Consider the following 15,646-nt stretch of genomic DNA (forward strand, 5'->3'; position numbering starts at 1 on the left):
AAAAAAAAAAGCAGCAGGGGTTGCAATCCTAGTCTCAGATAAAACAGATTTTAAACCAACAAAGATCAAAAGAGACAAAGAAGGGCATTACATAATGGTAAAGGGATCAATGCACAAGAAGAGCTAACTATCCTAAATATATATGTACCCAGTACAGGAGCACCCAGATTCATGAGTCAAGTTCTTAGAGACCTACAAAGAGACTTAGACTACCACATAATAACAGTGGGAGACTTTAACACCCCATTATCAATATTAGACAGATCAACCAGACAGAAAATTAATATGGATATTCAGGACTTGAACTCAGCTCTGGACCAAGTGGACCTAATAGACAACTACAGAACTCTTCACTCCAAATCAACAGAATATACATTCTTCTCAGCACCACATCACACTTATTCTAAAATTGAGGAAGTAAAACACTCCTCAGCAAATGCAGAAGAACAAAAATCATAACAAACAGTCTCTCAGACCACAGTGCAACCAAATTAGAACTCAAAATTAAGAAACTAACTCAAAGCTGGGATTACAGGTGTGGGGCACCACACCCGGAAAAAAAAAGAAAAAAAAGAAGAATAAAAAGGAAAAAGCAGAAAAAAAAAAGAAAAAGAAAAAAAAAGAAACTAACTCAAAACTGTACAACTACGTGGAGACTGAACAACTTGTTCCTGAATGACTCCTGGGTAAATAATGACACAAAGGCAGAAATAAGTAAGCTCTTTCAAACCAATGAGAACAAAGCCACGATGTACCAGAATCTCTGAGACACAGCTAAAGTAGTATTTAGAAGGAAATTGATAGCACTAAATGTCCACAGGAGAAAGTGGGAAAGATCTAAAATTGACAACCTAACCTTGCAATTTAAAGAACTAGAGAAGTAAGAGCAAACAAATTCAAAAGTTAGCAGAAGACAAGAAGTAACTGAGATCAGAGCAGCACTGAAGGCGATAAAGACACAAAAAAAACTTCAAAAAATCAGTGAATCCATTTTTGAAAAGATCAACAAGATAGACTTTTAGCCAGATTAATAAAAGAGAAAAGAATCAAATAGACACAATAAAAAATGATAAAGGGGAGAGCACCACTGATCCCACAGACATACAAACTACCATCAGAGAATACTATAAACATCTCTTTGCAAATAAACTAGAAAGTCTAGAAGAAATAAATAAATTCCTGGAAACACACACCCTCCCAAGACTGAATCAGGAAGAAGTCAAATCCCTGACTAGACCAATAACAAGTTCTGAAATTGAGGCAGTAGTTCATAGCTACCAACCAAAAAAAGCCGAGGACAAGATGAATTCACAGCTGAATTCTACCAGAGGTACAAAGAGGAGCTAGTACCATTCCTTCTGAAACTATTCCAAACAATAGGAAAAGAGGGACTCCTCACTAACTAATTTTATGAGCCCAGCATCATTCTGACACCAAAACCTGGCAGAGACACAACAACAAAAAAATTCGGAGTAACATCCCTGATGAACATCTGTGCAAAAATACTCAATAAAATATTGGCAAACTGAATCCAGCAGCACATCAAAAAGTTTATTCACCACGATTAAGTAGTCTTCATCCCTGGGATGCAAGGCTGGTTCAACATACACAAGTCAATAAACATAATCCATCACATAAACAGAACCGATGATAAAAATCACATGATTATCTCAATAGATGCAGAAAAGGCAACACCCATTCATACTGAATGTTCTCAGTAAACTAGGTATTGATGGAATGCATCTCAAAATAATAAGAGTTATTTATGACAAGCCCACAGCCAGTATCATACTGAATGGGAAAATGCTGAAAGCATTCCCCTTGAAAACCGGAACAAGAAAAAGATGCCCTCTCTCACCACTCCTATTCAGCATAGTATTGGAAGTTCTGGCCAGAGCAATCAGGCAAGAGAAAGAAACAAACGGTATTCAAATAGGAAGAAACAAAGTCAAATTGTCTCCATTTGCAGATGACATGATTATATATTTAGAAGACCCCATCATCTCAGCCCAAAATCTCCTTAAGCTGATAAACAACTTCAGCGAAGTCTCAGGATATAAAATCAATGTGAAAAAATCACAAGCATTACTATACACCAATCACAGGCAAACAAAGAGCCAAATCATGAGTGAGCTCCCATTCACAATTGCTACAAAGAGAATAAAATACCTAGGAATACAACTAACAAAGGACGTAAAAGACCTCTTTAAGGAGAACTACAAACCACTGCTCAAGGAAATGAAAGAGGACACAAACAAATGGACAAACATTTCATGCTCATGGATAGAAAGGATAAATATCATGAAAATGGCCACAATGTCTAAAGTAATTTATAGATTCAGTGCTGTCACTATCAAGCTACCATTGACTTTCTTCACAGAATTAGAGAACTAAATTTCACATGGAACCAAAAAAGGCCTATATAGGCAAGACAGTCCTAAGCAAAAACAACAAAGCTGGAAGCATTATGCTACCTGACTTCAAATTATACAACAAGGCTACAGTAACCAAAACAGCATAGTACTGGCACCAAAACAGATAGGTAGACCAAGAACAGAACAGAGCCCTCAGAAATAATACCACACATCTACAACCATCTTATCTTTGACAAATCTGACAAAAACAAGCAATGGGAAAAGGATCCTCTATTTAATACATGGTGCAAGGAAAACTGGTGAGCCATATGTAGAAAGCTGAAACTGGATCCCTTCCTTACACTTTATACAAAAATCAACTCAAGATAGATTAAAGACTTAAGTGTAAGACCTAAAACTATAAAAACCCTAGAAGAAAACCTAGGCAATACCATTCAGGACATAGACATGGGCAAAGACTTCATGACTAGAACACCAAAAGCAATGACAACAAAAGCCAAAATTGAAAAATGGGATATAATTAAACAAAAGAGCTCTGCACAGCAAAAGTAACTATCATCAGAGTGAAAAGGTGACCTACAGAATGGGAGAAAACTTTTGCAATCTATCTATCTGACAAAGGGCTAATATCCAGAATCTACAAGGAACTTAAACAAATTTATAACAAAATAAAAACCAACCCATCAAAAAGTGGATGAAGGATATAAGCAGACACTTCTCAAAAGAAGACATTTACGTGGCCAACAAACATGAAAAAAGTTCATCATCAATGGTTGTTAGAGAAATGGAAATCAGCACCATTATGAGATACCATTAGAATGGCGATCATTAAAAAGTCAAGAAACAACAGATGCTAGAGAGGATGTGGAGAAATAGGAATGCTTCTATATTGTTAGTGGGTGTATAAATTAGTTCAACCATTGTGGAAGACAGTGTGGTGATTCCTCAAGGATCTGGAACCAGAAATACCATTTGACCCAGCAATACCATTACTGAGTATATACCCAAAGGATTATAAATCATTTTGCTATAAAGACAAATGCACACATATGTTTATTGCAGCACTATTCACAATAGCAAAGAATTGAAACAACCCAAATGCCCATGAAATGGTAGACTAGATAAAGAAATGTGACACATACACAACATGAAATACTATGCAGCCTTAAAAATGGATAAGTTCATGTCCTTTGCAGGGACATGAATGAAGCTGGAAGCCATCATTCTCAGCAATCTAACACAGGAACAGAAAACCAAACACTGCATGTTCTCATGCATAAGTGGGAATTGAGCAATGAAAATACATGGTCACAGGAAGGGGAATATCACACACCAGGGCCTGTTGGGGAGTGGGGAACTAAGGGAGAGATAGCATTAGGAGAAATACCTAATGTAGATTATGGGTTGATGGGTGCAGCAAACCACCATGGCACATGTATGCCTATGTAACAAATCTGCACATTCTGCACATGTATCCCAGAACTAAGGTATAATAAAAAATATATATAATAAGGAATTATGCCTACATGTTATTAAAATGGGTATTTATATGAAATTATATATTATGCCTTATTATTTTCTTTTCTATTACATTAGTGCTCTGATTTAAACAAAGCAACAATTATACTAGTTAACAGTGCTAATTAGCATTATTAGTAGTAGGATTTACTAATAAATAATATGTACAAGAAAAGTATAATATTTAATAATTTTTTGTACTCATAATACAGTAGGATATTTCTATTTCAGTTTCCCCTCTTAATAATGCCTCTCTGAACTGCCTGCAGCCTAGGACATTTTTATTTTCTTTTATGTAGTGGTAAAATTGAATCCAGTAAAAAATAAAATGCACTTTGACTTGCAGCTCTGTTCTTATCAAGCCCTGATTACACTGATTCCTGATGTGCTTCTAGTGTGATGACGTCAAGCTAAATACCTCTCAAAAAAAGTATCTGAGCATGAAATACTTAAGAGCTGACCTAATAGTAGCAGCAGGTATTTAGACTTGCCTAAAATTAGTTTCCAAATCTCCAAAAATGTCCTTCTACTTTGTATCTCCATCTTGTTCTGGGATCAGCTTTTGCTGGTCATTTGCGTCTACAAATTCATCACATAGGCTCTCCTTTTCTAAAATTATTATTATTACTACTATTATTGAGACAGAGTCTTGCTCTGTCGCCCAGGCTGCAGTGTGGTGGCTCAATCTCAGCTCACTGACCTCCACTTCCCACTTTCAAGCAATTCTCCTGCCTCAGCCTCCCAAGTAGCTGGGATTACAGGCGCCCACCACCACACCCTGCTAATTTTTGTGTTTTTAATAGAAACAGGGTTTCAGCATATTGGCCAGGCTTGTCTCAAACTCCTAACCTTGTGATCCTCCCACCTCAGCCTCCCAAAGTGCTGGGATTACAGGCATGAGCCACCGTGCCCGGCCAAGTGTTCATTATTTTTAAACACTAGAAGCCACACTGAATGTCATCCTATGTTAGACTTCTCTTTCTCAGAGAAAATGGTTTCAAATTATATCGATAATTTGAACTTGTAAATTTGAAGTTGGAGTTTTAGTAAAGAAATTAGAAGAATTCTATTTACTTTGGCTGTCCTTTGCTGGTGATAGATATTTTGTGTGTATGTTCTGAAGCAGTCTATTTTTCCTTGAAACAAGTAATGCTTTGCTGCACGACTTTATCAACCAACAGGCAATATTGAATAACATGGGTGAAGTCTGTTTAAAGCTCCTTATGCTGTCTTCAGGTATCAACACACAGTTTTGGAGATACAGCATATAATTTATGTTTCACTACAGTCTTTTTCTGCATTCTCCTTCTCAATGTGTTTCTAAATTAGGGAAGTACATTATTCTTGTCTCATACTTTGAAAATGTAATTTTACAGTGGGTTCACATTTTAACATCTCTTTGTCTAGCCACAAGCCTTCCTTTAGGCCCATGTGCAGTGATGCTACCTCCTTTCATTTCTATTGAGTCAAAATTGTATTGCTTCTATGCAGTTTGAAAAATTGAAAACTTTCATTGTGTAAACTTTAATATCACAGGTAAGCAAATCACAACCCTTTTAAAGCATTGTATTAACACTACAGACCTTACCTGCAATGTACTGTGCATCTTGCATACAACATTTAATTAGATTAAATTTTGTAATTAATTAAGATTTAATTTTCTTTGGCAAGAAAACTTTATAAACTACATGGAAACTGCCAAAATTTACATTTCAGTATCTGTCAAATCTGCAGATAGATGAGCAAAGTTTTTTGTATTTGGATGAACTATCAGTTGTTTTATGTTTTCTGCTACTTCACTAAAATCTTTACAGAAATCAAGATGATTTGAGACTCCATTGTTCAAATCAAAGTAAAATAACAAAAAGAAACATTTTTTCTTGTTGTTGTTGTGATCCAACATATCACTTGGTATACTGCAGAAAACCTGATTGTTGGTAAGATATATGACACGATCTGAGCTGTGCTGTAAGGGGCCAACACATCCATTGTTAAAATATTCCCTTCAGTTTGCTCGTAAGATCTTATTTATTTATTTATTTTGTGGGAAGGTCTTGCTCTGTCACCCAGGCTGGAGTGCAGTGGCATGAGTATAGCTCACTGCAGCCTCAAACCCATGGGCTCAAGTCATCCTCCTGCTGCAGCTCTTCTAGTAGCTAAGATTGCAGGTATGTGCCACCATGCTTAGCTAATTTTTTTTGCAGAGACAGGGGTCCTGCTATGTTTACTAGGCTGGTTTTGATCTCCTGGACTCAAGTGATTCTTTTTTCTTGGCCTCCCAAAGCACAGGGATATAGGCATGAGCCATTGTGCTCAGCCTTGCTCATAAGATATTTTAATTGCAGTCTCTGAATCAGTAAATAAAACGTTACTCAGTTTCATAGAGCAAAAAAGGGAATGCTATGACAATCTCTGTTCACTGTGGTGTTATGCATAAGCCATTTTTTTCACTTAGTATTGTATCTTTGGGGGATACAAAAAATGTTAATTTAAACGTTATTTGTCAATCTCATTGTGAACTTTCAAAATTCAGCCTTCATCTATGCTTTCATATTCCTTTTTCACTATGCTTATGCCCAGATTGTTTTGCATATTGTTTTTGTCCATTTGATACTATAAACTGTTATGCTGCAGTCCCTATTACTTGTACCTTTAAATAGGTATTATGTTTTTCTCCCAAACTTCCACACCTATTGCTGAAATCCAGGGAGGGGTTTTTTTCAGGGGCATTGATACTTAGGGCTAAAACTGAGACCATCTTGAGTAAACCAAAACAGGTACTCACCCTAAGCCTAGATCTGAGTCACATTGTCTTTCACTGTATGATACTGGTTTTTCTTCTCATAAAATGGGTCCCTCGACTGCTCAACCACAGCTCTTTTTGCTAGTTGACCTTGACAGGTTCTATTGGTTTGCCATGCCTAGGCTTTGGTCTGTCTACTTTCTCTCTCTGTGGACTAGGGCAGAACAGTATCCCCTAACATATGGATACAATGAGTTACACGTGAAACCAAGGTACCTTTCACATCTCACGTTACTTGGCTAAAGACAGAGTTGCATTAGTTTAAGTTACAGTTCTTGAGGATACATGAAGACAGTATAATATTGCTACAGAAAAATAAGGTACTACTGATGGGAATTTATACTTACTCTCATCTTTTGCATTCCTAACAAATCTGAAGAAGGAAATTGAGCTATTTCTGAATTAAGAGTTTGCAAGATTTCAACTTCAATTTGAAGAATGTTAGTTCAGGTTTAAATTAAATTATAGGTCCCGGTTTTAAACTATAAAGTTGTTATTACAGAGCTCACATTACATCTAGAATATAAATAAAAAATGTTTATTTACAGTTGTTACTACATACAATTTTAAATGACGATACTGATGATAGTTTCCTTAGGGCAATAATAAAGAAAACTCTTAAGTCAGTTTCTTGACTTGTATGAGTCTATATTTTTTAAACCAATTCACTTTAATTCTTATATTGTAGGTGACAATATTGTCTTATGTATAAATGGTCAAAATAATTGTTTATGGAAGTCTTTCCTGGGCTAGACTTAATTTAAACATCTGGCTTCCATTTCCTGCATGCTGTTTGTCTGTAGAAAGATGATTATTACATAATAAAGCAATCCCAGCATATGGAGAAATGTGCTTTGTGGGCGTGTATATTTACATACACATATGAACACCCCCATATACTCATAGACACTTCTGAAATAGAGCTGCTTGTTTTTTCTTCACATACACAGTGAGATCCCATTTGGGCTACAACTTTACTTGTGTTTACTCTTACATTCTTCCTATTCAGTAATATATACCTAATTTCCTGTAACTACATTAAAAACAATTTCCATTACCTTTTTGGGAGGGGGATTCATTCATTACCAAACATTTTGTCATCATTCTCTAAACCTACGCTTTACATGACATCGAGTTTTACATATTATATAACACACTTCAGGTTTCATTAATGTATTGTTCACACTTAAATTTCTTAAAAACCTAACCTGATTGCTGCTCAGGCTTCCCTACTTTTCATACACTGGGATCTGGTTCAATTTCCCACACTCATGTGGATCAAAATACCCAACATGGTGTTTTCTATTTGAAAAGCACAAGTCTTGGTTGCTTTAATCAGCTGCAAGTATGATTTGCATTCTGCTGTTCTCTGCAAAACTTGTTTCTTCTATGGAAAGATTTAAGACTATTATTTGCCAGAGGAAATCCAAATTCCTTAAATTAGCATTTAAGACCCTTTCAGATAATTCCTATTCTACGCTTTCAGTCTTAATTGCTCTTTCTCACATGTATTTTATGGTCTTAGAATCTCCATTCCTGGCTGAGTTAAGTGGCTCACACCTGTAATCCCAACACTTTGGGAGGCCAAAGCAGGCGGACTGTTTGAGCTCAGAAATTGGAGACCAGCCTGGGTAATGTGGCAAAACCCTGTCTCTACAAAAAAATACAAAAATTAGCCAGGTGTGGTGGTGTGTGCCACACACACACCCAATCTCCAATTCCCTCAAGATACCTGCACTTTCTTGTGTTCCAGCCTTATTGATTTCTTCTTCCTGGAAGTTCCCTTGTTCATCACCTGAATCCTACACTCTTTTTCAAGCCCCTCAAATATCAGTCCTTTAATGTCATCTTCCTGTCACCTTGGCAAGGAATTCTGAGTATCTGTTGCACTTCTTACCTCTCTATGCCTTTCTGCATTATGTCCTGAAGAGTGATTAGTGTATCTGGCCATACCTTTTGGAGTGGGAACCTCTTGAAGATAGACTATGACTCATTCATTTTATCATAGTCCACAGTGCTCAGAAGTGTGCTCACTCAAGAAGTTTCTTGAACTAATTATTTCCAATCCACTTTCTTACTTATTCTGGTTCTTATAAAGAATAAATTAGTTTAAACAGCATAGAAATATATCTGTTCCAATCCCTAGAGCTACTCTTCAGCTTTAATAGAAGTCACTAAATGACAATCTGTAACTCATTTTTCTAGCATTTTTCAGAGTCCTGGGATTTGACTATTTTACAGTGATTTCCACTTTAAGTTGCTCTCTCTCCAGCAACTTGCTCTAGTTCTCAATCCCATTCATACTTGAATTCATCTAGTCTGATTTGTACTGATTATCTTTGCTTTTAGTCTCTTTTTTTTTCTAATCTAACATCCTTTTGGTGGAGGCTACCTGCATCCCACTGCACATTTAGAAGTGGTTTCTCTCTGGCAGGATTGGAGTATCACCCTCCAAAGGCATTAGCTCATTATACACCGAAGCCTGGGACTAGTAGATCAGGGAGTGACTTCATTAGATTCGCTATGTCCCTTATGGTGACTTTCAGTGCAAATTATGACCAGTTTGCACAGCCCTACATGTTAAATTAATCATTTTCTATCTTAAATACTAACACTTTTTTTTTCCTTTTGCTCTTTCTTCTAGATATTACTACATACTACTTTCACCCTAGTCAAGTTTGATTATCTTTATTTCCCCAAATATAGCCTTGTGTTTAAAGTAAACTTTCTTCATATATCATTTTTGTATTTACCTTTAGCAGTCAAATACTGTAGCAGCATATAGACAATATCTTGTAGTCGTTAAAACTGTGGACTTTCAAATCAGAGGAATCTGAGTTTGAGTCTTAACTTTTCCTTTTACTTTATCACCTAGATTATTTCCTTGGATAATTTACTTAGGATTTCTAATACTATTTTCTTGTCAACTGAGGACCATAATGAGATCCACTTCTTAGAGTTCTTATGAAAATAAATGCAACAATGCATATACACTGCTTAGATATTTCTTGGAACAGATTAAGGGCCCAGTAAATGACAGTTATTGTTAGTGGTGGTTGTTCTAGAGCAGGGGTCCCCAACTCCCAGACCACAGACTGGTACCAGTTAGCCTCTTAGGAACTGGGCCACACAGCAGGAGGTGAGTGGCGGCTGAGCATTACCTCCTGAGCTCCGCCGTCATTCAGATCAGCGGTGGCATTAGATTCTCATAGGAGGGCAAACCCTATCGTGACCTGTGCATGTGGGGGATCGAGGTTGGGCACTCTTTCTGAGAATCTAATTCCTGATTATCTGAGGTGGAACAGCTTCATCCTGAAACCAACCCCCAACCCTGCATCCATGAAAAAATTGTCTTCCACAAAAACAGTCCCTGATACTGCTGTTCTAGAGGACTTCTGAACCTATTAAATGAGATGGTCTAAGGCTCCCCAAGACAAACTAACATGCAAATATTCCCTTCAGGTTGCTACAAATGCCCATAAGGACAGAATGAAACAGAGAATATGGTACAGAGGCAATAGCTTACATTCTCTCCTTTGGCTTCTCAACCACTCTTTCATGTTCTTTATAGTTCCTGGAATTATAAGAGCTCAAGAATAAATCAATCCATCCAAGTCTGAAAAAGATGAAAAGTAGAAATCAGAAATAAATTAGCATTCATCTCCACACATTTACTTTGTATTTTTATAATCATTATTGAAAGTAGAATGGGCTAAGTATCTAAAGCCAGAGTTTCCCATTGAATCTACATTTCAAATGAAGGCCAGGCTGCACTATTTATTTTAGCATGAAAATATTTTTGCCTGAAATTGGTAAAATTTGAATTACTGTAGAGATCATTATTAATCTTCCTTAGCTCTTTAAAATTCACTGGATGAGATTTATTGCATTTGTTTTGAAAGACAATTGCTTTTCTTTACTGTGTCCTTTGGTTGCTTCTTCAGGGGTGGCTTTCAAATGGCAGCTTGCAGTATAAAGGATTTTGTTTTACACTCCAAAAGCCATTGATCACTGTCTCTCATGTTTTCAGTATCAGCTTATAATCTCTTAATTGGAACTAATGTGACACTTGCTAAAATCAAATAGATAGCATAACAACTGCATTGATTTAGAAATACAAGCACTTGGTTTTGATTCCAAATCTAAGTACAGTTTTGGGGACAGCACATACTTTTCACCTTGGATTCTGTGATGCATTTGATTTCAAATATTGACAGTAAATAACCTTGTCTCATTTAGTCAAAATTATCTTTACACTGGTTTTCTTGACTTGTTTGCCTCTGCCTCATACTAAGTGTAGGCATTATTCACCAAAGTTGGTATGATTCATTGCTTAGGTTATAGCAAAGGCATCCACATTCCACTCTAGGGCTGTCACCATGAAGCCTGCAGAGGAAAAAAAATGAAAGACTTCCAGTAATTGGGTGAAGAAAGGTGTGGGTCTCAGAACTTCTTTATTCTAAAAGAAGTCATTTTAGTGGAATGAACTCATGTTGGGTGATGGGAGGGTTGGTGCCTTATTTTTAATTTTAAGGGGATTTACACCACATTCTTCCTTCTTAACAAAACAGTGGCAGCAATAAGGACATTACCTGCCAACATTAACTCATATAAGACAGACTTGAAGAACTCCCTCTATTGTCTGCCCTAAAACACCCACTCATTATGCACACTCCAGTTGAGATGAAGAATTTGATTTTGCTGTAAATGTCAGTGAAAGTCTGGTTTGTTTTTCCCCATTACGATTTCACAGGTTACTCCAAACAATGTTTCACAGAAACTTTTAAAGAGATGGAAGTTTTCCTAATGAGAATATGATCTCTGTGACTTTCTTTTTTATTATAGTGTTCTTATATGCAGGCTTCTATTGACTTACCCTTCAATAGTGAACCTCTGAAGTCAGCATTGGATGTCTGGCTTATATGTAAACGAGAGCCAATTTGTGGCCTGCAAAATATGATTTCAAAGGCCAGGTACTTTCTAAAAACACTATTTTTTAAGCTGGAAAAGAGCACTGCAAACCATCATCAGATATACGGTATTTTTCCTGTATTTGAAATATCAATATAGCATTTTGTAGCTAATTAATCCTTCAAATAACAAGGAATTGCTATTGTGTTTTGATTATATTTATTTAGGAGTATTTGAAGCTTTAGGAGCAAACACTTCCTCATATAAACACCGTAAAATCACATAACTTACTCACCCATTCAACAAATATTTATTGTTTTTGCCTGGCTTGTGCTCAGTCATGTTGTCAGCCATTTTGTGTTATAACTATGTGATAAAAAGGACAGACAAACTGACATAGGAATCTTCTCAGCAACCTCTATTTAGACATTATTTAACTTTTATGAACAGTAGTAGTTTTATCCTTTACAAAATGAGATCTGGGAGTTGTGGCTTAAAGAGTAGACTGTAGAATTTCATTCAGCCTAAATATAATGCTTTGGGAAAGACCGCAAACTTGAATGTTTCAAAATAGTGTCAATTTTATTTTTGCTGATGTTGGAGTCATATGAGGTCAGGAGTGATGGTTCACACCAGTAACTAGTGTGATGGTTCCCAGTATTTTGGAAGACCAAGGCAGGAGGATCACTTACTTGAGCCCAGGAGTTTGAGACCAACCTGGACAACGTAATGTTACCCTGTCTCAAAACATAAACAAACAAAAAACCAGAATACAGAATGTCATAAGAGTAAATATAAGTTATGGAATCTGTCTTCCCAATGCACTCCAGTAGGATTTTTGAACACAATCCTCACTTCTTTCTCTTTTCCTGTCCTTGGTGTTGGTCTACCTGGAATATGGTTTCATCTATTCAGCCTAACTAATCTGTAGTATTTTTTTGTGCACCTGTTAATGTTCTAGCTTCTATTTAAAGCCTAACCTGATTCCTTCACTTCTTCTTTTTTTTTTTTTTTTTTAAATGGAGTCTCACTCTGTCATCCAGGCTGCAGTGCAATGGTGCAATCTTGCCTCACTGCAACCTCCGCCTCCCAGGTTCAAGCAATTCTCCTGCCTCAGCCTCCCAAGTAGCTGGGACAACAGGCATGTGCCACCATGCCTGGCTAATTTTTTGTATTTTTAGTAGAGACTAGGTTTCACCATGTTAGCCAAGATGGTCTTTATCTCTTGATACTGTGATCTGCCTGCCTTGGCCTCCCAAAGTGCTGGGATTACAGCCATGAGACACCGTGCCCGGCCTGACTGCTTCACTTCTTATTAATCTTGCCTGCTTCTCAAATCCTTAGAACACTGGTCAGTACCAATGATATTAGCATTGAACTTATTCTTTTATTTGTCTTTCCAGGGCTAGAGGTAAATTCCCTGAATTCATGAAGTGAGACCTTAGCCTGGCTAATTTTGTAGTTTTAGTATCTTTATGTCCTTATCCTCTTAATCTCCCACTGAACAAATTGTTAACGTATTCTAGAAATGATTTAGAGGACACTTAATGATCATCTTCTTTTAACTCTACAATTTTCCCAGTAAGAGGCTGTTGAATATCCCTGCAGACACAGAATTTATGAGTCATGGAGGCAGTCCATCTCATTATTGTAAAGTACTAATTTTTACAAAGTTCTCCCTATTGAGAGCCAAACTCCCTTGCTTGTTGCACTGAATAATGCATCATTGTCAACAATTTAAAAAATCATTCCTAGGGCAGGAGAACTGAAAGCAGATTATATATATTTACCTGTTTTGAATCCAAATATTCATTCATTTAACTGGAGACACAGTAGACCAAGATGAGCTCTTTATAGATCAATAGGAAATTTGATGCACTTTTGGATTTTTGTAGCACACAAGTGCTGTTTTGTGTTTGTTTTTCACTGTTATTTTCCTGGAGAGCTCTTTTGAGCAAATAGAAGTGAAGAGCACAAGCAAACTGCAGAAAAAGGAGTCTCCAAAATAAAAGAACATAACCTACAAAACCCTTTCAGACACCACAAAGAAGAAAACCATTAAATACAGGGTCATAAATTGTGAGAACAATATTTGGATGAAAATGATGCAGTTTTGTGGACTTCTTGGGAAAAAGAAAGATGAAGGCCATGAATCAATAAATCTCTCTCTCTTTTGAATCACTTCCAACATCGACACTGAATAATTATTAGAGCCTTTTATGGCTATAGCTATTTTTCATTCAATCTAAATTTGTTCTTCTAATGTAGTTTGTAAGTTTGCCAGAATAAAAAGGCCAGTGGTGAATATAATAAACATTATGCTTCTTGGCAAAGCTCAAAGAGATGCTAAAAGCAAATAATGCAGTGGCAGATTTTTTGTTTGTTCTGTTTAAATAGTGAAGCAGTGAAATATAGTAAAACACTAAAATATATCGAAACACTGAAATAGTGAAGACAAATTTTCTAGATTTTTTGTAGTTGCTGGTTTAATGCAAATTTCCAATTGTACTTCCCAAATATAAATCCTTAAAGCATATTCTCACTTTGTTTAGACCAAAAAAAGAAAAAAAAAACCCTGCAAATAACCATTTAGGTACTTGCACACATGTACGAGGTACAGATACGTTGCAAGGTTACAGTTCTTATTTTCTATTGTGAGAAATTTCCTTTTGCAAAATACTAGAGGAAAAGGCAAGAAACTGAATAACTAGAAGGATATAACATAAATGGAAGTTCATGAGAATGTTGTGAGATATCTCAGAACAAATGGCTAACACTCATGTGGAAGTGGCACATATAATTAGATATAACAGCAGGGGCATAGAGACCACTGAATTCTGATTTTGAAATATTAGTGTATAACTTTCGTGTGTACCTATGCAACAATTTTGCATGTTCTTCACATGTACCCCAAAACCTAAAATGCAATAAAATAAATAAATGGGGAAAAAATAATAATCTTATAGTGTCTTTAGCCAGGAATACAGCATTATATTTCTTCAAGAAAAATAATGATTTTATATCTTTTAGGTGAAAATTCTAACAAGGAGCAAACAGCAAAGAACTGAAATGCTGCAGACTCCAATGAGAAAAAAGTGAGTTATAGTTGGTAATTGGTTTCAGTGTGCTTGTGCTTGAAACTCTATCCCAGTGCTTTTTTCAACTAAGGCTGCAAATTAAAAATGTGAACAAAGTTGCCTGCTAGACCAGCCTGGGCTTGTGGCAGCATCATTCTGTCACTTAATTCTTCTCACTGAGGTAATGGCTATAAGGTGACTTAACAAGGGCATGCATGATGTGGTCACGAGATGGGTATCGGCCCAAGTGATTCCTTGCTGGTACTTAAAAGTCTAGGTTTCTTGTCACTCATCGATCAACTGTACAAAATCTCACATGCTAAATAATTTGCCCACGCATCCAAATCATTGTACCTATACTGATGATCCTTAGTGCACATTATTACCATATGAATGACAATGAAATTCATGGCGCAGAAACTCAGGGTCTCCACCAATGATGTATATTACTATTAATTTCACTTTATATCTTCAGATAGCTGAGCCTTTTAAAATGGAGCTTATTGCACCAAAAATAGTGGGAAATAGAGTAAAACCAAAGAGAAAACCTTAAAAACTACGTATTTTGATTTATTTCTAGTAGGAATATTTTTTCTATTCATGTTCTAGATTATTTTCTAAAGTAAAACATATTGATCATAAATTTTTTTTCCAAAAAAGCTACATCAATTTTTATCCAACTAACTTCTGGCCACACAAAGGAAAATAAGCAAATAAAATGACTTTTGACTCCCCCAAACTCAAAGATAACCAGTTATCTAAGCTTCCAATGTTTTTCATTAAAGTTGTCTTGACCCAGATATCGAGACCATCCTGGTCAACATGGTGAAACCCCATCTCTACTAAAACTACAAAAAATTAGCTGGACATGGTGGCACGTGCCTGCAATCCCAGCTACTCAGGAGGCTGGGGCAGGAGAATTGCCTGAACCCAGGAGGCGGAGGTTGCGGTGAGCCGAGATC

The 15,646-nt window shown here is 36.4% G+C and overlaps 1 long non-coding RNA gene across 1 annotated transcript in view; it reads left to right on the forward strand.

The window, feature by feature from the left end:
- The window catches only part of LOC108315460, a 190,636-nt gene that overhangs the window by 26,461 nt on the left and 148,529 nt on the right, over positions 1–15,646 (forward strand). Inside the window, exon 2 of the long non-coding RNA XR_001829942.1 lies at positions 14,638–14,865. This is a non-coding gene — a long non-coding RNA (uncharacterized LOC108315460). The remainder of the gene's footprint in view (positions 1–14,637; positions 14,866–15,646) is intronic.

Source organism: Cebus imitator, unplaced genomic scaffold (assembly GCF_001604975.1).
Source record: "Cebus imitator isolate Cc_AM_T3 unplaced genomic scaffold, Cebus_imitator-1.0 Scaffold9, whole genome shotgun sequence".
Classification (NCBI taxonomy): Eukaryota; Metazoa; Chordata; class Mammalia; order Primates; family Cebidae; genus Cebus; species Cebus imitator.